Genomic DNA, 21,510 nt, shown 5'->3' on the forward strand with positions numbered 1-21,510 from the left:
TGGTCGCCACCAGGGCCACAGCCCCCAGAACCAACCAATTTACTTCCCCTCTCAGCCAACTCACACAGGCTTCATTTGAGAGGCCCGTCAGAAACCAATATCGCCACTTAAGCCACTATTCCCTAACATGAAAGAGGAACACCAAAATAGAGGGATGGGTGGAGAAAAAAAGAGAGAAAGGGAAAAAAGAAATGTAGGGAGAGAGGCGTTTGATCTGCTCGTTCTGGGGCATTGCTCAGTGGGGGGGATGTTCCCTAGGAGTTCAGTAGACAGCATTTGTGGTCCCTTGGAATTTTTTTATTCTGTTTTTGTTTTTTCATCTTTCTATTTTTTTATATCAGCAGGCTTAAAGTGGAATGTGGAGAGGTAAATAATGAGGCCACAGGTCCCCATTTTTTTATTTATTATTATTATTGTTTTTTTTACAGTGGAAGAAGTTAAAGAGAGACTAGGGAAACCGGATGAGAGGGAAAATGGTGAGGAGTGACAAAGGAGATGAGACAATAATAGAGAAGGTGAAGAAAGATACATCTAAAGAACGAGTGTAGGGAGTCAAGAGGCAGAGGGCGGCAAATGAGGGCTGAGAAAAGAGAGTAATAAATAATGAAGAGAGAGAAGAAAGTAAAGGAATCATGAAAAGAGCAGCAGAACAGTCAGAGGAGACAGGGTGAATAGCAAGATCGTGGGTGACCTTCAAAACGGTCTCCCTCCTCACTCTATCTGTGTGTAGGTTGAAGAAGGGAGGGATTGGGGTGGAAGGGCGGAGTGGTATGTAGGGGGGGTCAGGTGAGGCCTAACGAGGGGTTTTCCCCGGTAGTGATTGGAGCTAAAGGAAGAGGAGCCCCCCCCCCTCCACACACACACACACACTCTTCATGGACAGAGTGAGTAAGCCATCCATCATGTGATTCCTGGGATTGGTTGCTGCGTTGCTTCCTGTACAGCTAGTCCCTGAATGATGACTCAACCACATCCACAACCACTAACTGACTGGCTGTGACAATAACTGTTACAATAATGCCACTGCTCTCTCTGTGCTGCCTGTCTGCCTGCTTGTCTGGCTGGGACAATGACCACCAGGATATTCAATGATATTCCTCCCCAACCCTGCATACATTTGGTAGACCATTTCTTCATGTTGTTGTGAACTACATTTGTGCCATTTTCATGTTTTCTGACCATAGATTCTAGCTGTGATTTGGTGATCATAGCCACAGCTTGAGAGAATCACCACCTTCGTTTTAAAAAACCACCCTTCCACGTATCCTTGCCAAAGAGAAATAATTACATTTTTTCCGTGGACAGAAGTGCAGATGAGTGACAGAGAATGAAGGTGAAAGGAAAAGAGAGAAAAAGAGATACAGGAACGTTTTGGTTGAGTGGTTTTGAGTTAAGACAGACAGCTCAGCAGAGGCACAAAAAAGGTTCCATTTTTCGTTTTACTTGTGGAGTCTGCCTGCTGCCGTGGGCGTAGGGCTTAAATCGTGTCACACATGATCAGCAACAGACTAGGAGAGGAACCAGGGCTTAGAGCCATCCCCTTCCTACTGCCATGAAGGAAAAATCCATACCCTCTCTATACACTTCCATACCATGTCACCGCCTCACTCGTTGCCCCCTCTGATGGCTGTGGAACGATCTTATTACAGCTCCACTCATAATATAGGCGGCCTGCGCCAAAATCACACAGGAGGGGTGGAAGGGGGATGATATTTACCTCGGATCGAAAGTTTTAGTGTGCTGGCTTATTGATCGTTTGCAGTGGCGTGTACTGTGCCTTCAGGCGACAGAGTAAAGGGAAAGCAGAGAGAAAGAGAGCGAGAGATGGAGGGAGAGAGCGAGAGGGAGGGAGAGAGAGGCAGAAAGGGAGAGGAGAGACAGAAAGAGAGCGAGCGAGAATTACAATAAGCATCTTCATTCCCTGTAACTGCTCAAATGCTTTGGACCCGTGGGACTTTTCCAGCACATAATCAAAATCACTTAAACACAATCTTAAACACAAACACAAAAAACACGCGTATGCACACACAGACATTTAAAAAATAATGTGGAAACGATAAATGTGGTTTTCAGACACATTTATGAACACACGTTTGAATAAATTACATCTAAATAATGTCACAAACACATTTTTTGTTGTTGTGGTTTTCGGACAAGTGTGACGATTCACACAGATATTCACGTTTTGACATGTATTTAATCTCTCTGCGCACCGAACCCGTTAGCGGGATTAAATTCGACAACATACGGTGATCGCTACATAAATAGTCATATTAAACATTCATGAAAATACAAGTGTCTCACATGTATCGAAAGCCTAGAATCTTGTTAATCCAACTGCGTTGTCAGATTTAAAAAAGGATTTACTGCGAAAGAATACAATTGCGATTATCTGAGAACAAAGCCCCATAAAAAAACTATTTCAACCAGCACAGGCGTAACAACATCACAAATTGCAATAAAATAAATAGTTTACATTTGACTATCGTCCTCTGTTTGCAATCCCAATGCTCATTGTTACACAATGAATGGTCTTTTGTTTGATAAAATCCATTTTTATAGCCAAACACGAAACATTTTGTGAACCGCTTGTGTCGTGAATTCCGTCTCATTCCATTTTCGACGACACGTTCGATGGAAATACACACAGTAAACGTGACTTTATCCAGTCATGTTTGGTTTCATTGCAATCAACTGGTTTTTTGTAACACAACCAAACGTGATTGGTCATTCCGCGGGATGTATTGACTGACAGAAACCGATTTGAAGACAACATGTAAAGACATCATTGTGCACCAATGATATGACCACTGTTTCGTTGATTGACTGTATTTTAACCCAATGATCACTGATCGTCTTGAAATCTAGCTGGGTAGATAGCCAATGAGCTGAGGCAAACGGCAATATGTAATGTTTATGTGTTGGAAGACCAACCCATGTAGTAAACTCCGGCATAAAGTGGGTCATTCACCATTGAAGATTCATACCGGAAGGAGCCATGCATGTTACGCACAGTGTTGTTTTGGTAAAGCGCATCTTCAGCTGTTTATATATCAATCAGTATGCTGACTAAGTCAGGGAAAGCTAAATCTAAGTCTAGATATACAGATGTACACACAATTTTAGAAGAAATTGATCTGGAAAGTGAGACAGAGATTTTTGGAGGACGATTCATTTAGCGATTCCCAAATGGAGGAATATTTTTTGAACGGAGAGGACATCGTTTTGGACTGGTAAGTTCTTCTCATGCTAATGCCGTTGTTTGAAATTAATAATATAAAATATTATTTGTGATTTTTTTAAATTTTAGTAGCAATATATAAAAATGTAATGAAATGTGTAAAGTACACGTTGGCTATACATTGTGGGTGGGGGTATGTTTGTATGTATGTTTATGACCCATAGCCTATGTTTGTGTGTATATATATACATATTGTGGATTAGAGGGAGCATGGCCGAGATGCGTGTCTGCCGCTCCACCCCACCTCACCCCCACATGAAATAGCCTATTTGAGGCTGTTGTTCTTCCTTGCTGAGCGACCTTTCAGGTTATGTCGATATAGGACTCCTTTTACTGAGGATATACTGTAGATACTTTTGTACCTGTTTCATCCAGCATCTTCACAAGGTCCTTTGCTGTTGTTCTGGGATTGATTTGCACTTTTCGCAACAAAGTACATTAATCTCTAGGAGACAGAACACGTCTCCTTTCTGAGCAGTATAACGGCCATGGTGTTTATACTCGCGTACTATTGTTTGTACAAATGAACGTGGTACCTTCAGGCGTTTGGAAATTGCTCCCAAAGATGAACCAGACTTGTGGAGGTCTACAATTGTTTTTCTAAGATTTTGGCTGATTTCTTTTGATTTTCCCACGATGTCAAGCAAAGAGGCACTGAGTTTGAAGCTAGGCCTTGAAATACATCCACAGGTACACCTCCAATTGACTCAAATGATGCCAATTTGCCTATCAGAAGCTTCTAAAGCCATGCCATCATTTTCTGGAATTTCCCAAGCTGTTTAAAGGCACAGTCAACATAGTGTATGTAAACTTCTGACCCACTGGAATTGTGATACAGTGAATGATAAGTGAAATAGTCTGTCTGGAAACAATTGTTGGAAAAATGACTTGTGTCATGCACAAAGTAGATGTCCTACCTGACTTGCCAAAACTATAGTTTGTTAACAAGAAATTTGTGGAGTTGTTGAATGATAATAATGACTCCAACCTAAGTGTTTGTAAAACTTCTGACTTCTGCTGTTTGTGTTTGTGAGAGTCTCATGTTTCCACAGAGTGGTACTGGCCCAAACTGTTTGGACGCTACAGATGCAAGTAAATGTCCATGGATGTTTCATGTGTGTTTTGACATGCCCACAAATGAATATAGTTGGTTCACAGTTGGATTTGATATTGTAAAATGCGTGCCATTGTCACATCTGGACAAAACCAACATGCACATGATGGTGCAGACATGGCAAGTAGTTTCAGTTTCATTAGTACCCAGGTCTCACCACAGGAGAAGCCAATGACTTGACCATTAGGGCCAACACTGGGTTTCTCTTCCAATGTGTATTTATGATCAATTAATCTTAATCTCAAACAATTGACTGTTCAATTCAAAATAGGGCTGTCAAGAGTAAAAATATGTAATCGAGTTAATCGCATGATTTGTTGTGATTGCTTGATAATGGCGCCGGAGGGGATGGCTGCTGTTTTTTCGCATTGTTTGTAACTTATTTTGTACATAATGTTGATGCTACCGTCTCTTATGGCCGAAAAGAGCTTCTGGACATCAGAACAGTGATTACTCCACCAGAGTTGTTGCCAGAGAATTGAATGTTGATTTCTCTACCATAAGCTGCCTCCAATGTCGTTTTAGATAATTTGACAGATCGTCTAACCGGTCTCAATACAGCAGACCTCGTGTAACCACGCCAGCCCAGCACCTTCACATCAAGCTTCTTCACCTGCAGGAGCATCTGAGAACAGCCACCCGGACAGTTGATGAAACTGGGTATGCACAACCAAAGAATTTCTCAGGGAAGTCTCAGGGAAGCTCATCTGCATGCTCACCAGTGTCTTGACACTGACACTTGACACCAACCAACGCCCCATAATATCTGGCCCTCTGCCCTTCCTAAATCGTGGCATTGAACATTCAGCAAACTTTTAGCCCTCCATAACTGGCTACGAGACTATTGCAGCACTGTGGGTGTAACATTTATTGACAATTTTGATACAAAGCTCGAAAACAAACCTGGTATTATAAGGAGGATGGGATCCACCCAATTAATTTGGGTTCCTGGATTCTTTGACAGAAATATAAGGCTGCGTTGAGCCAATTACTTATCAATGACCCACGCCCAGCTCATTTAATCCCTACCATTGTTTCACTGAGTTCTCATAATGCTTCAGCAAATGTACATTATCCCAGGGGCATTGGAAGACACAATGTAAGTAACTTAATGTATGTCCCTCTTACTGCCCTTAATGCCTTTGCTGATCCTACAGCTGTTGTATGCATGTATAATTTGTATGCATGTATAATTTGTATGCATGTATAATTTGCTAGTAACAGATGGCATTCACATTCTGTGTCACACCCTGTGTCACACCCTTTCACCGGTCTTTGTGCTTGTCTTCACCTCCCTCCAGGTGTCTCCCATCTTCCCCATTATCCCCAGTGTTTTATACCTGTGTTCTCTGTCTGTTGCCAGTGCCTTTTGTTTTGTCAAGCCTACTTGAGTTTTTCCCGTGCTCCCGTCTTTCTCTAGTTCCTCTTTTCTAGTTTTCCTTGTTTTGACCATTCTGCCTGCCCTGACCCTGAGCCTGCCTTCCGTTCTGTGCCTTGTCACTCCACCCTAGATTACTGACCACTACCCCCCCTGACCCTGAGCCTACATGCCATTCTGTACCTTTCGGAATCTGCTCTGGATTACTGACCTCTGCCTGCCCTTGAACTGTCATTTGCTAACAGTCAGTATTTGGATAACGTGTGAAATGCTTGACAATGTACTGTATATTATATCAATGGAGCGGAATCTTTTATGGGTGATTTAAATATTGACTGGCTTTCATCAAGCTGCCAATGAACTTAATAATGGACTGTCATTTCTCTTATTTGAGCTGCTCTTGCCATAATATGGACTTGGTCTTTTACCAAATAGGGCTATTTTCTGTATACCCCCCTAGTCACAACACAACCAATTGTCTCAAACGCATTAAGAAGGAAAGAAATTCCAGAAATGAACTTTTAAGAAGGCAAATGGTGACTATTTGAAGAATCTTTAACACTTTTTTGGTTACTACAAGATTCCATATTTTTAATTTCATAGTTTTGACGTCTTCACTATTACTCTACAATCTAGAAAATAGTTTAAAAAAAAAAGAAAACACTTGAATGAGTAGGTGTTCTAAAACCTTTGACAGGTAGTGTATATAGCAAGAAAAGTCATTTCACTGTCAACTGTGTAAATATTTGTATGAACATTACAAGATTCAACAACTGAGGTTCCACAGACATGTGACTAACAGAATTGATGTTGAGATGTTACCCCTCTCTTCCACCATGGCATGTCTTCCCTGTAACGCACAGCGTTGAGATTGCCTGCAATGACAACAAGCTCAGTCCGATGATGCTGTTACACACCGCCCCAGACCATGACGGACCCTCCACCTCCAAATTGATCCCGCTCCAGAGTACAGACCTCGGTGTAACGCTCATTCCTTCAATGCTAAACGCGAATCTGACCATTAACTCTGATGAAGAGCACTTTTTGCCAGTCCTGTCTGGTCCAGCGACGATGGGTTTGTGCCCATAGGCGACATTGTTGCTGGTGATGTCTGGTGAGGACCTGCCTTACAACAGGCCTACAAGCCCTAAGTTCAGCCTCTCTCAGCCTATTGCGGACAGTCTGAGCACTGATGGAGGGATTGTGTGTTCCTGATATTACTCTAGTAGTTGTTGTTGCAATCCTGTACCTGTCCTGCAGGTGTGATGTTCGGATGTACCGATCCTGTGCAGGTGTTGTTACACATGGTCTGCCACTGGAAGGACGATCAGCTGTCTGTCCTGTCTTCCTGTAGCGCTGTCTTAGGAGTCTCACAGTACAGACATTGGAATTTATTGCCCTGGCCACATCTGCAGTCCTCATGCAGCATGCCTAAGGCACGTTCACACAGATGAGCAGGGACCCTGGGCATCTTTCTTTTGGTGTTTTTGAGAGTCAGTAGAAAGGCCTCTTTAGAGTCCTACGTTTTCATAACTTGTTATGGCTGCATCCCTTGTTCTCAATTTCCGCCTGAAGACATACCCTATTCTAACTGCCTGTAGCTCAGAGGCAAGGATATGCATATTCTTGGTATCATTTGAATGGAAACATTCTGAAGTTTGTGGAAATGTTATTTGAATGTAGGAGAATATAACACAGTAGATCTGGTGGAAGAAAAGAGAAAGAAAGAGCATACGTTTTCTGTTTTTTAAAATTGTTGTAGCATCATCTTTCACATGTACTAGAATAGCCACACAGTCCGATAGGATGCTGGAGATCATTTTGATGGATAACATGAGGCCAACTGTAGGTGTGCAAAGTTTCAGACTGATAACTTCAGGAATGGGTGAGCTACATGACATTTAGCATGAAGTCACCCAGGTGTCCCACACAAGTTGCCCAAATGTACCCAAGTGGCCGAATTGATGAAATGACCTATAACTATATACAACAGTGCAAATAACAATATACAACATATCAAAAAGCAATTCTAACACACAAAAAAATATATAAAAATGTTTAATAAAATATTCAATTTATTTTTATTTTTAAAGGGGTGCAGGAAGTCCTCTCACAATATTTTGCTGCCTGTGCCATGTCCCACAGCAGTCTCTTTCTGAGGCAAACTGAACAAGTGGTGCAGGTGATGGGGGACTTCATGGCACACAGAACACAACGACACATCCATGCTGTGCCCTTTTGGCCCTGAGGCACAGTCATGCCTGCAGTAATGAACTGTGGCATATGAACACCACTGGAGGCAGGAGTAGAGGGGGCAGAGGTAGAGCGGGCAGAGATAGAGGGTGCAGAAAGTGATGCAGTGGACTTTTTGCTATAGCCAGCAAGCTCCTGGATGAGCAGCTCCCTGAAGGCTATCTGTGAGATGGGGGGGCTGTCCACAGCTCTTCGCCATTTCCTTCTGCAGGATGAAGGAATTCACCACAGCAATGTCAATGAAATGGTAAAGCAATGTCTGCAGGAATGGGGACATTTTTGGTGGTCCATGCCCCAGTAGCGTCCTTCACACGCCTGACGATGTGATCGCCACTGAAGGACTTGTGGATAATGGAGCACATCACCACCTCTCTGGTGTCCATCCACTTCACAAACAGCAGGTCATCTTCACGGATCCATCGCATGGTACCCCTCTCAGCCCGCTTAGGCATGTCATTTACCTTGGTCTTCGGAAAGCCCACACTGTTGGTCCGAATGGTGCCACACCTCCAGCTTCCTCAGGTCTGCAAACAGGGTAGGGCTTGTGTAAAAGTTGTCCACAAAGAGTTTGTAGCCCTTCCCCAGCAGTTGAAAATCCAATAAGTCATAGCTAAGTCTTTTACCAGTCGCACAAGTGTTCTTCGCCTCATAGACAAAAAATTGCATGTGTATGCACACACAGAATCAGCCAAAACAAACAGCTTGTAACCCCACTTAGTTGGTTTGTTACGCATGTATTGTTTTAGGCCAATTCTAGCCTTTGAGGTTAACATCCTTTCATCTATGGACAAGTTCTGGGCGGGCTGAAAATGGATCTTGCAGGCCTCAACCAAGCTGGAGGTAGAGAGGTTTGACTTTGCAGAGCCTGTCAAACCTTGCGGTGCCTCTCCTCCTGCCATTCTCCTCATCAACTTCTGGGTCACTGATGTGAAGCGCCCGTAAGATATTTAAAAACCTTGTAGAGGACATGACAGTGGGGGGGAAAGGCAGTTGATAGAGTGGGGATGTTTTCCAGTAATCCTTTAGGGTTTTTAACTTCACCAGCCCCATGTAAATTACCAGTGAAAGGTAGCAGAAAAGGTCTGACATGGAAATGGGCTTCCATGCCTCTTTCTTTCCTGCTTGCTTCCTAGCCCCATACTTGTTAGTATTACACACCAGGGAATCAACAACTGCCGGGGTGAAAAACAATTGAAAAAGTTGCATGGGGCTGTATTTTGATGTCATGTCGAGCTGAGGTCCTGGTGGCCTTTTTGGTCTGAATATTGGAGGACGTGGCTCCATATCCTCCTCCAGCACAGAGTGCCATTGCCCCTCTACCTCTCTGCCAGCAGGTTCCACACTTCCCTTCCTCCGCTTCTTTGTTACTGTCTTCACACCTCTAGATGGCCGGGCGGGGGTAGGTGTGGAGCAGAAGACAGCAGGAGTCTGGCTGGATGAACCCGCTTTAGTGGGGGATGGGCACCTTGGCACCGGGGGCTCCCAGTCGAAGTCGCTATCAGTGTGAAAGATAACATTTAAAAAATATTTGTATTGCATGAGCCTTTTATCATCACATAAAATAAACAGATATGTATTGTATAGAGCAGAGGGAACAGTCACTAAGGTGAAGTGCTGGCCATTGGTGAACTCCGGCCATTGTTGTTGACCTGCCCTCCACCCAACAGCACGCAATGGCGATTTCATATGGAAATGGAGAGGAGTAGCAGGAGCAGTGACCATGTGTGTGTTTGCTGTTCTACTCCATTCCATTTGAATAAAAAATGGAAAATATATATATCTGACATGGAATATATATACAGTGGGGCAAAAAAAGTATTTAGTCAGCCACCAATTGTGCAAGTTCTCCCACTTAAAAAGATGAGGCCTGATTGAAATCTTTAGCCTGAATGCCAAGCGTCACGTCTGGAGGAAACCTGGCACCATCCCTGTGTTGAAGTACAATGGTGGCAGCATCATGCTGTGGGGATGTTTTTTCAGCGGCAGGGACTGGGAGACTAGTAAGGATTGAGGGGAAGATGAACAGAGCAAAGTACAGAAAGATCCTTGATGAAAAACGGCTCCAGAGTGTTCAGGACCTCAGACTGGCACGAAAGGTTGTAGTGGAATTTTCCTGTATTTACCAAATCATGAGAGCAAACCACACACAGTCAGAGTTATCATAAAGTCCATCTTTAATTATATGAGCTCCATCACAACCCTGTGACTCTCAGATCAATTCAGTGTCTATAAATGAATTCTCTGAGAGTGCTTACAAAACAGTTCTTAGCATCATTTATAGCCAAGACACACCCATCTCAACTCACATGACGAATAACAGATCTTAGGAACATTACAAAGGAAGACTTTACTTGAGAGAGGAGTAATTCCATAGCCAGACAGCATTAGCTATAAATTATTGTTCAGTTTGCTCTCCTAAAACGAGGTTCTACTTCTCGTTCTTGGTACAACATATATATCCTAATGTCTTGGTACTATCAATTGTCATTTTAGACACTCCCATGCTGGACAAGCTCACGGAGACACAGTGACTGGCACACAGACATTGTGGAGCCAAGATATAATTGGTTCCCCCTCAATCATCCATTCACATGGTTTAAAAGATATGTTTACATATGAAGACAAGCTTGACCTCTCCCCTCTCTGCGGTCCAAGTAACTGAACCCTGACAGAGAACAGATAACTGCAAATGGCCACCACTACAGTACAACAAGATACATTCTACATGAGAAATAACTCATAAGCATATAATGAAAATAAAACATCTTATCTATGTTACCCAACTATTCTGATTAATCCCCAACAAGGTTCACCTTCCATTAGGACAATGACCTTAAGCACACAGCCAAGACAATGCAAGAGTGGCTTCGGGGCAAGTCTCTGAATGTCCTTGAGAGGCCCAGCCAGAGCCCGGAACTGAAGCTGATCGAACATCTCTGGAGTGACCTAAAAATAGCAGTGCAGCAACGCTCCCCATCCAACCTGACAGAGCTTGAGAGGATCTGCAGAGAAGAATGGGAGAAACTACCAAAAATATTGGTATGCCAAGCTATTAGCGTCATACCCAAGAAGACTTGAGGCTGTAACCAATGCCAAAGGTGCTTCAACAAATTACTGAGTATAGGTCTGTATACTTATGTAAATGTGATATTTCCTTCTTTAAAAAAATGTTTTGCAAACATTTCTAAAAAACTCTACACACCAACCACAAAACCTTACACCGAACCAGCAAAACATTACACACCAACCACAAGACCTTACACCGAACCAGCAAAACATTACACACCAACCGCAAGACCTTACACCGAACCAGCAAAACTCTACACACCAACCACAAGACCTTACACCGAACCAGCAAAACTCTACACACCAACCACAAGACCTTACACCGAACCAGCAAAACTCTACACACCAACCACAAGACCTTACACCGAACCAGCAAAACTCTACACACCAACCACAAGACCTTACACCGAACCAGCAAAACTCTACACACCAACCACAAGACCTTACACCGAACCAGCAAAACACTACACACCAACCACAAGACCTTACACCGAACCAGCAAAACTCTACACACCAACCACAAGACCTTACACCGAACCAGCAAAACATTACACACTAACCACAAGACCTTACACCGAACCAGCAAAACTCTACACACCAACCACAAGACCTTACACCGAACCAGCTAAACATTACACACTAACCACAAGACCTTACACCGAACCAGCAAAACTTACACACCAACCACAAACCTTACACACTAACCACAAAACTTACACACCAACCAGCAAAACCTTACACCGAACCAGCAAAAACATTACACACTAACCACAAGACCTTACACCGAACCAGCAAAACCTTACACCGAACCAGCTAAACATTACACCGAACCAGCAAAACATTACACCGAACCAGCAAAACATTACACCGAACCAGCTAAACATTACACAGATCTTAGGAACATTACAAAGGAAAAACATTCTCGCAAAACTCTTAACTCTTTTTAAAAAACTGTTTTTTTTGCATCAATACAGTACACACAGACCATCATTTGAATAAGAACACGAAGCACCAACTACTCACTGATAGTGTAAATGAAAAACACCTTTTCTTTTTCTGTGTGCAGGGCATAGCAGTTTGCAATAAAGTTTTGTCATACATGTAGTAAACACACATACACAAAGGTATCAAAATGTGTAAAAGTTTGGATGTGTATTCCCGAACACTATCAATACAAAAAAATAGAAGAATAAGAATACAAAAACATCTGTGCTTGGGAAACACATTGTTATGTTGCCACCACGTCCTCCCAGGATGTTGATGATTGCACGGTGTCTGATGATATTTCTGCCACGGCCCCTTGTTTTTGCAAGGTTGAAACATGCCCTTTCCACATATATTAGCTCATGATGCACTGCATCTGCTTCTAGCTCCATCATTCTCTGAAATAGACAAGACAAAACAATGTAGCACAGTACAAAAAGACAGGGATCAGTCAATACGATGTAGCACCATACACTTCCAGATCCAGTACCAATGATAGGATAGTATAGCTTACCTGCAAATATCTCAATTGTTTTACACAGTCTGAGTTTTTTTCCGAAAGGGGCTCTGTACAGCTGCTTCATCCTCATTCTATTGTGTTTCAGTAGATGAGACAGTGCAGAGAGACTCACTCTGTTGACTTTTTGGTGTTATCTGCCATTATGTGGTCCTGCAGTTCTCCGAGTCGTTATTTGCAATGACCGTATTTACAATGTGGGTCTCCTGCTCTGGGTAGAACAGTCAACCTCTTCCAACAGATACTGGTTTTCTTGCAGTTCTGTAAAAACATTTGAATGGTTTTAGTGATAGATCCTTCTCATTATGAAGGTACAGTACATATTACTGTACCAGTAAGACTACAGCACTTACAGTTACTTACCGGTTCTCATTTCGAAATATCTGGATGATACCTGCAACAATATAGTGGCTCAGATTTGTTTGAACCCGTTGCCCAGCCTCCCTCATGCTCATCCCATGGTTGACAGGAAGAGGTGAAGGTCAACCAGTCGCTATGATTTCAGTCGCTCTGATTTCATCAGTTATTGTGTTCCTGGCTCCCCTTCCTCTTCCACGTCCTCTCCTTCTCCCCCGTCCTACTTCACCTCTTCCTACTCCTCCTCCTCCTACTTCTTCACCTACTCATCCTCCGCTACCTCCTCCTCCTCTAGTTATCACCCCTCTTACTCTCTGTCCAATATTGGCCTCCATTGTTGTCCAAACCAAATGTTTACCTGTGGCCTATTTATAGTGCTCAAGCTCTGATTGTTAAGTGAAGTCATCATCACAAAGTTTTTTCACATGTCAATGTGGAAATAGTGTAGCAATGTAGCAATGTTTACAGTTTTGCTAGAAGTGTGCTATTAAATTGTAAACTGACTATAAAGCAGTGAGTTGTGTTCACAGTTTTGCAAAAAGTGTGTTATAAAATTACAAACTTAGTGTAAAGCAGAGAATGTGCATTCAGATTGGCACACTTGGTAAGTGCATTGGCTACAAGTGTTAATGGTTTCAGAGATAGTGCTTCAAGAATTACTGTTAGTGTTTAAATATTCTGAAAAAACTGTAATATCCAAAGCAATTATTGCCTTAGTCTGTCACACTGCATGCTGTGGTGGCAAGCTAAAGGAGCTATCTAGCTAACTAGCAGTGTTAGCTAGCTCATGAAAACTCTTACCTACAGGCTGTTGAAAAACATTTCTCCTTCCACTGTCACCTGCCAGGTGAAAACATGTTTTAAGTCAATGTAATGACTATATAATCAAATAAAATTCGAACTTGCAATGTCTTCTTTGTTAGTTGGAGGCAGGGATAGAGGCGGAGCTTGGGAACATTTCAAATTGTGATGGACAGATCTTGATAAATATGTTCTAGGTTCATGTGTCTCTTTTTGAAATAAACATAGCTAATCTTACTCAGCACACACCCCGTGTTAAGGGTTAGCGTACCCTCATCACATGTGGCCGGCCTGTCAGGAAGTCCAGGATCCAGTTGCAGAGGGAGGGGTTCAGTCCCAGGGTCCCTACATTGATGATGAGCTTGGAGGGGACTATGGTGTTGAACCCTAAGCTGTAGCATTCTTGTCCAGGTGAGACAGGTCAGTGTGAATTGCAAACGAGATTGTGACATCTGTGGATCTGTCGGGGCAGTATGTTAATTGGAGTGGGACTGTGATGACGGTGTTGACGTGTGTCATGACCAGTCTTTCAAAGCACTTCATACAGTGCCTCCAGATTATTCATACCTCTTGACTTTTTCCACATTTTGTTGTGTTACAGCCTGAATGAATTAAATTGAGATGTTGTGTTGCTGGCCTACAAACAATACCCCATAAAGGAAAAAGGGAATTATGTTTTTAGAAATCTTTTAAAATAAATGTAAAAAAATGTAACGCTGAAATGTCTTAATTCAATAAGTATTCTACCCCTTTTTAATGGCAAGCCTGGAGTAAAAAGTTGCTTAACCTTTCTAGCGCAGGGGTTCCAACGTGACAACATTCTGCTGAAAAGGCAGCGCGCGAAATTCAAAAATATTTTTGAGAAATATGTAACCTTCACACATTAACAAGTCCAATACAGAAAATGAAAGACAAACATCTTGTTAATCTACCCATCGTGTCCGATTTAAAAAATGCTTTACAGCTAAAGCACAACATATGATTATGCTAGATCACCGCCAAGTTGAAAAAATACAGCCATTTTTCCAGCCAAAGATAGGAGTCACAAAAAGCAGAAATATAGATAAAATGAATCACTAACCTTTGATGATCTTCATCAGATGACACACATAGGACATCATATTACACAATACAGGTATGTTTTGTTTGATAATGTGCATATTTATATCCAAAAATCTCAGTTTACATTGGCGCAATACGTGCAGTAATGTCTTGATTCCAAAACATCCAGTGATTTTGCAGAAATACTCATAATAAACATTGGTAAAATATACTAGTGTTATCCACAGAATTAAAGATAGACTACTCCTTAATGCAACCACTGTGTCAGATTTTTTTTAAACTTTACGGAAAAAGCATAATCTGAGAACGGCGCTCAGAACCCAAAACAGACAGAGGAATATCAGCCATTTTGGGATCAACAAACTTAGAAACAACACCATAAATATGCACTTACCTTTGATGATCTTCATCAGAAGACACTCCCAGGAATCCCAGTTCGACAATAAATGGCTGATTTGTTCCATAAAATTCCATCATTTATGTCCAAATAGCCACTTGTTGTTAGCGTGTTCAGCCCAGTAATCCATCTTCATGAGGTGCAGGCACTTCATCCAGACAAAAACTCGAAAAGTTCCGTTACAGTCCTTTAGAAACATGTCAAACGATGTATGGAATCAATCGTTAGGAAGTTTTTAACATAAAACATCAATAATGTTCCAACCAGACTATTCCTTTGTCTTCAGAGAAGCACTGGAACGAGAGGTAACTCTGTCCGGAGCGCGCGTCATGAGACCAAGGCTCTCTGCCAGACCACTGACTCAAAGAGGTCTCATGAGCCCCTCCTTTATAGTAGAATCCATATTCAAGTTTCAAAAGACGGTTGACACCAAAAATGAAAATGCTGCCCCCTATCCCAAAAAGTCACAATACCTAGCATGTACTCACTCTGTGTGCAATAATAGTGTTTAACATTATTTTTTAATGAGTACCTCATCTTTGTACCCCACACATACAATTATTTGCAAGGTCCCTCATTCGAGCAGTGAATTTCAAACACATATTCAACCACAAAGACCAGGGAGGTTTTCCAATGCCTCGCAAAGAAGGGCACCTTTTGGTAGATGGGTAAGAATAAAAAAGTACACATTGAATATCCCGTTCAGGATTGTGACGTTAATATTAACATTTTGGATGGTGTATTAGTACACCCAGTCACTACAGGCATCCTTCCTAACTCAGTTGCCAGAGAGGAAGGAAACCACTCAGGAATTCTACCATGAGGCCAATGGTGACTTTAAAACAGTTGCAGAGTTTAATGGCTGTGATAGGAGAAAACTGAGGATGGCCAACAATATTGTATTTACTCCACAATTACTAACCTAAATTAAAAGAAGGAATCCTGTACGGAATAAAAATATTCCAAAACTTGAATCCTGTTCAATAGGACATTAAAGTAAAACTGCACTAATGTTGTAAAGAAATGAAGTTTATTTCCTGATGGTTGATGGTATTTCGTTATGGTTGGGGCATAGAAAAAACATAAGCGCGTACCACTTTTCATATTTTCAAGCATAGTGGTGGCTGCATCATGTTATTAGTATGCTTCTCATCGGCAAGGACTAGGTTTTTTTATTAGGATCAAAATAAACAGGAATATAGCTAAGCACAGGCAAAATCCTTGGGGAAATTCTGGTTCCGTCTGCTTTCCAACAGACACTAGAAGACAGATTTACCTTTCAGCAGGACAATAACCTAAAACACAAGGCTAAATATACACTGGGATTGCTTACCAAGATGACATTGAATGTTGCTGAGTGGCCTAGTTGCAGTTTTGACTTAAATCTGTTTGAAAATCTCAGGCAATATTTGAAAATGACTGTCTAGCAAGGATGGACAACCAACTTGACAGAGCTTGAAGAAAAAAAATAATAATAACAGGAAAATGTTGCACGATCCAGGTGTGCAAAGCTCTTAGAGACTTACCCAGAAAGACTCACAGCTGTAATCACTGCCAAAGTTGATTCTAACATGTATTGACTCAAGGGTGTAAATAGTTATGTAAATGTGATATATTTCTATGTTTTCATTTTCAATAAATTTGCAAAAATGTCTAAACATTTTCACTTTTTCATTATAGTTTAGTATATGTAGATTGATCATAAAATTGTTTCATCCATTTAAAATTCTGCCCGTAACACAACAAAATGTGGAACAAGTAAAGGGGTATGAATACTTTCTGAAGGCCACAGGGCGATAGTCATTTAGGCAGGTTACCTTGGAGCTCTTGGGAGCATGGACAATGGTGGTCAGCTTGAAACGTGTTGGGATTACAGACAGGGGCAAGGACAATTCGACACTTGCCAGCTAGTCTGCACTTACTTTGGAAATGTGCCCTATTATTCCATCTGGTCTGGTAGCCTTGTGATTGTTAACCTGTTTAAATGTTTTGCACACTTCGGCGATGGAGAGTGAGATCACACAGTAATCCGGAAAAACAGGGGCTGTCATGCAAGGCATTATATACCTTGAAGCGAGCATGAAAGGCATTTCGATCATTTGGGACTTATCCTCTAGCACCTCCTCTAAGAGTATTAATTTGTCTTTTTGAGAAGGTTTGAATCCTAAGCAACCTGCCTTATACATAGTTTGAAGTACAATACCAACATAGTTACAGTAGTAGGTCAAAGCTGGGAGCTGGAAAACCTTGGTAGAGCATGGGTGGAATAGGCATGGTGGCGCTTGTGAATTTCCTTTCTTTTTCGGCCTCAGACAAATGCCTACTTCACACTTAAAACATGATTTTTTTTGCATATTTGAGCTACTTCATGACAATAGCTGAAACAGGACAGGAAATATGCTTGTTCAAAGTTTGGCATTTTTGTTGATTACTATAGCACTCCCTTTTGGCCAATCAGTGTACTATTGTAAATGCCAGATCTCCATGGCAAGACGCATCATTCACCCAAGTTTCATATAAATCTGGCCAGTACTGTCTGAGATATCACGTGTGGCTAACGTACTAACGGACAAAGACGGATCAACACTCCCCTCTGCGATTTCATCATGGGGGTACATAAAGTATATGTGTGTGCACCCCCACCGAGGCATTGTTCCAAATGAGTAGAGATATTGTTTAGACCCAAGCTCCCTGATTCTGCCATCCAGGTTGATTGGGCATTGTTTGTTTGAAAGCTCAAATGTCAGGGGGAAACAGACAGGCAGAGAGCTAAAATATCACAGTCAGTCTCCCAGTCAGCCATCGCACAGACACGCACACACACAAGTTTCATATTTACTCTGCAGCAGCCATCACCACAGCTCGTCTCCCGGGAAAGGTAAACCAAATACTTAATCAACCTGCAGAGGAGAAATCAATAACTCCTCTCTCCCCTTCCTTCATCTCACCATCCTCTCTCTCTCTCCTCTCTCTCTCTACCCTCTCGGTGGAAAAGGTTGTGGACATGGTTGAATTTGTTCGGCTTATAGAAGTTAATGGAACTACTGTCTTAATCCGTAGACTGCTGTTACCAGTGTGTACACAGTCAGACACACACATCTGTTAGTTTACCGAAGTTTAGGGAAGGCAGTGCAACATCAGTGTGTGCCAACTCTCGGTCAATCAATTCCTTAAAATAGCCTAATTAGGGATCTGTTATTTCTCTCTAGCACGGCGATATGTGAGAACAAGTCAGAGAGACTCTTGTGTGTGTGTGTGTGTGTGTGTGTGTGTACTTGCGTGAATTGGTGTGTGTGCTTCTTCATGATGCTGCCGCAGTACCTGTCACACTGCAGCACTCTCTCACTATAGTTCACTCTCTCCCACCCTCTCTCTTACTCGCTTTCTATTCTCTACCTCTCTCCTAGCATCTCTATTGTTTCTCTTGTGTTGTGTTTCTCTGTCCACATTCCTCCGTCTCTCTCTTGCCGTTTCTCTTGCTGTCATTCTGTTTAGCTGTGACTATGTGTTTGTACATGTGTGTGGTTATTCTTTTTCACCTTGCATCTTGTTCTGCAGAGAGGTCACTAGCTGGCACAGCCACAAAGTAATTCAAACTAACCTTAACCACACTGCTAACCCTAATGCATAACCCTGACCTTAAATTAAGACCAAAGCGCACATTTTAGCTTCCATGAATTTACACAATTTAATCTCTCTCTCTCTCTCTCTCTCTCTCTCTCTCTCTCTCTCTCTCTCTCTCTCTCTCTCTCTCTCTCTCTCTCTCTCTCTCTCTCTCTCTCTCTCTCTCTCTCTCTCTCTCTCTCTCTCTCTCTCTCTCTCTCTCTCTCTCTCTCTCTCTCTCTCTCTCTCTCTCTCTCTCTCTCTCTCTCTCTCTCTCTCTCTCTCTCTCTCTCTCTCTCTCTCTCTCTCTCCTCTCTCTCTCTCTCTCTCTCTCTCTCTCTCTCAGCATGAAGTAACAATGTACATATTGCCAAAACTTATTTTGGATATTTACAATATAAAAATGAGAATCAAAATTGTCAACGGGACAACAATAGCCAAGTGTCAAAATAACCATATATTCAACAATAAGCATACAGTAGAGTACATGTGCACAGCCTTTCCTCTACAGGGAGCCAGGTTTCCCTGTGTCTACCTGTCTCAATGGCAAGGCTGTGCTCACTGAGCCTGTACTTTGTCAAGGTTTTTCTAAGGTTTTGATCAGTAACCATGGTCAAATATTTAGCCACAGTGTACTGTTGATTTAGGGCCAGATAGCACTGCATTTTGTGTTTGTGTTTCCCAGTAAGCAATATAGTTTTATTTTAACTGTGTTGTAATTTAGTTTATCCTGATTGATTGGATGTTCTGGTCCTGAGGCTTCAGTGTGTTAGTAGAACAGGTTTGTGAACTCAGGACCAGCTGGATGAGGGGACTCTTTTCATTGCTCAGCTCTTGGCATTGCAGGGCTTGGTAATGATATGAGAGGGGGTCACTATATTTTAGATGTTTCCAAAACTTAATTGCTCTTTTTTGAGTTTTTATTATTAGTGGATATTGGCCTAATTCTGCCCTGCATGCATTGTTTAGATTTCCTCTGGACATGTAGGATAATCTTACAGAACTCTGCATGCAGGGTTTCAATGAGGTGTTTGTCCCATTTGATGAAATCTTGTTTTGCAAGTGGACCCCACACCTCGCTGCGTAGAATGCCCTGCGTTGTCACGTAATGACCTTAGTTCCCTTTTTATGTCTTTGTGTTAGGTTGGTCAGGGCGTGAGTTGGGGTGGGTAGTCTGTTCTTTTTTTCTATGTTATATTTCTGTGTTTGGTCTAATATGGTTCTCAATCAGAGGCAGGTGTCGTTCGTTGTCTCTGATTGAGAATCATACTTAGGTAGCCTGTTTTCCCCATGTTAGTTGTGGGTGTTTAGTTTCTGTTTAGTGTCTGTTCACCTGGCAGAACGGTTTCGTTTTCTCTTCGTTGTTATTTTGTGTAGTGTTCAGTTTTTCAATTAAAATATGTTGGACACTTACCGCGCTGCACCTTGGTCCTCCTCTCCTTCCACCATCGAGAATCGTTACATGCGTGCTTTCTTTCTCAGTTCATTCACTGCCTCATTAAGGTGTCCAGTTGAGCTTATTTTTAATCCGAAGTAATTGATGTGTGTGCAGTACTCTTTTTTTTTATTTTGTACCAACTGAGAACTTTGGTCTAATTCCCTGAGATCTGGATCTTCTCTGGAAAATCATTATTTTAGTCTTTTTGGGGTTTACTGCCAGGGCCCAGGTCCAGGCTCTGCTGTAGGCCATGTGCTGTGGGTGACAGCAGGCATAGGTCATCTGCGAAGAGTAGGCATTCTGAATTGTGGAGACTAACACCAGGGGCTGAGGATTTTTCTAGAATAGTGGCCAATTCGTAGATGTAAATATTGAAGAGTGCAGGGCTCAGATAGCAACCCTGATGAAGGCCCCGCCCCTGGTTAAAGAATTCTGTTATTTTCTTGTCAATTTTAATGCTGCACGTATTGCCAGTATACATTGATTTAATTATGTAATATGTTTTACCCCCTACACCACTTTCAATAACCTTGTAGAACAGTCCTGTATGCCTAATAGAATCAAATGCTTTTTGGAAGTCGATAAAGCAAGCTTATATTTTGGTATTATTTTGATGGACATGTTTATCTAACAGGTGTAAATATGATCAGTTGTGTGATGTTTTGGTATAAATCCAATTTGGCTTTTACTCAAGACATTGTGCTTATTAAGGAAGTTTAGAACTCTTACGTACATTTATGATACTACAGAAAACTTTCCCCAGATTACTGTTCACACAAATGCCTCTGCAATTGTTAGGGTCAAATTTGTCTCTGTTTCTAAAGATTGGGCTCAGGGAAATAACCTACACTCAGGATCAAATTAAACAGTTTTACTATAGCCAATTGAAATTTTGCACTAGTGAGTTTGAGCAACTCATTTAGGATGCCATCAGGTCCTCATGCTTTTTTAATTTTGAGAGCCTGAAGTTTCTTATAGAGCTCCTGGTCAGTTATTGGGAAGTCCAATAGATTTTGATTGTCCTTTTTCTAATCCACTTCTCATGAATTTGGCATTATTCTGCATTTGTGTCAATTTGTTGTGTTGTAGAGTGTTTTAAAATGGGTTGTCCATATGTCACCATTTTGTATCGCTAATTCCTCTTGTTTAGATTTTTTTAGTTTTTTCCAATTTTCCCAGAAGTTGTTTGTGTTTATGGACTCCTCAATTAGTGGCAGCTGCTTGCTGTTGTACTGTGCTTTTTTGGTTCTGAGTGTACGTTTATAGAGTTTTAAAGTCTCACAGTAATGATTGAGTAAT

The sequence above is a fragment of the Oncorhynchus tshawytscha genome, linkage group LG33 (assembly GCF_018296145.1).
Source record: "Oncorhynchus tshawytscha isolate Ot180627B linkage group LG33, Otsh_v2.0, whole genome shotgun sequence".
NCBI lineage: Eukaryota > Metazoa > Chordata > Actinopteri > Salmoniformes > Salmonidae > Oncorhynchus > Oncorhynchus tshawytscha.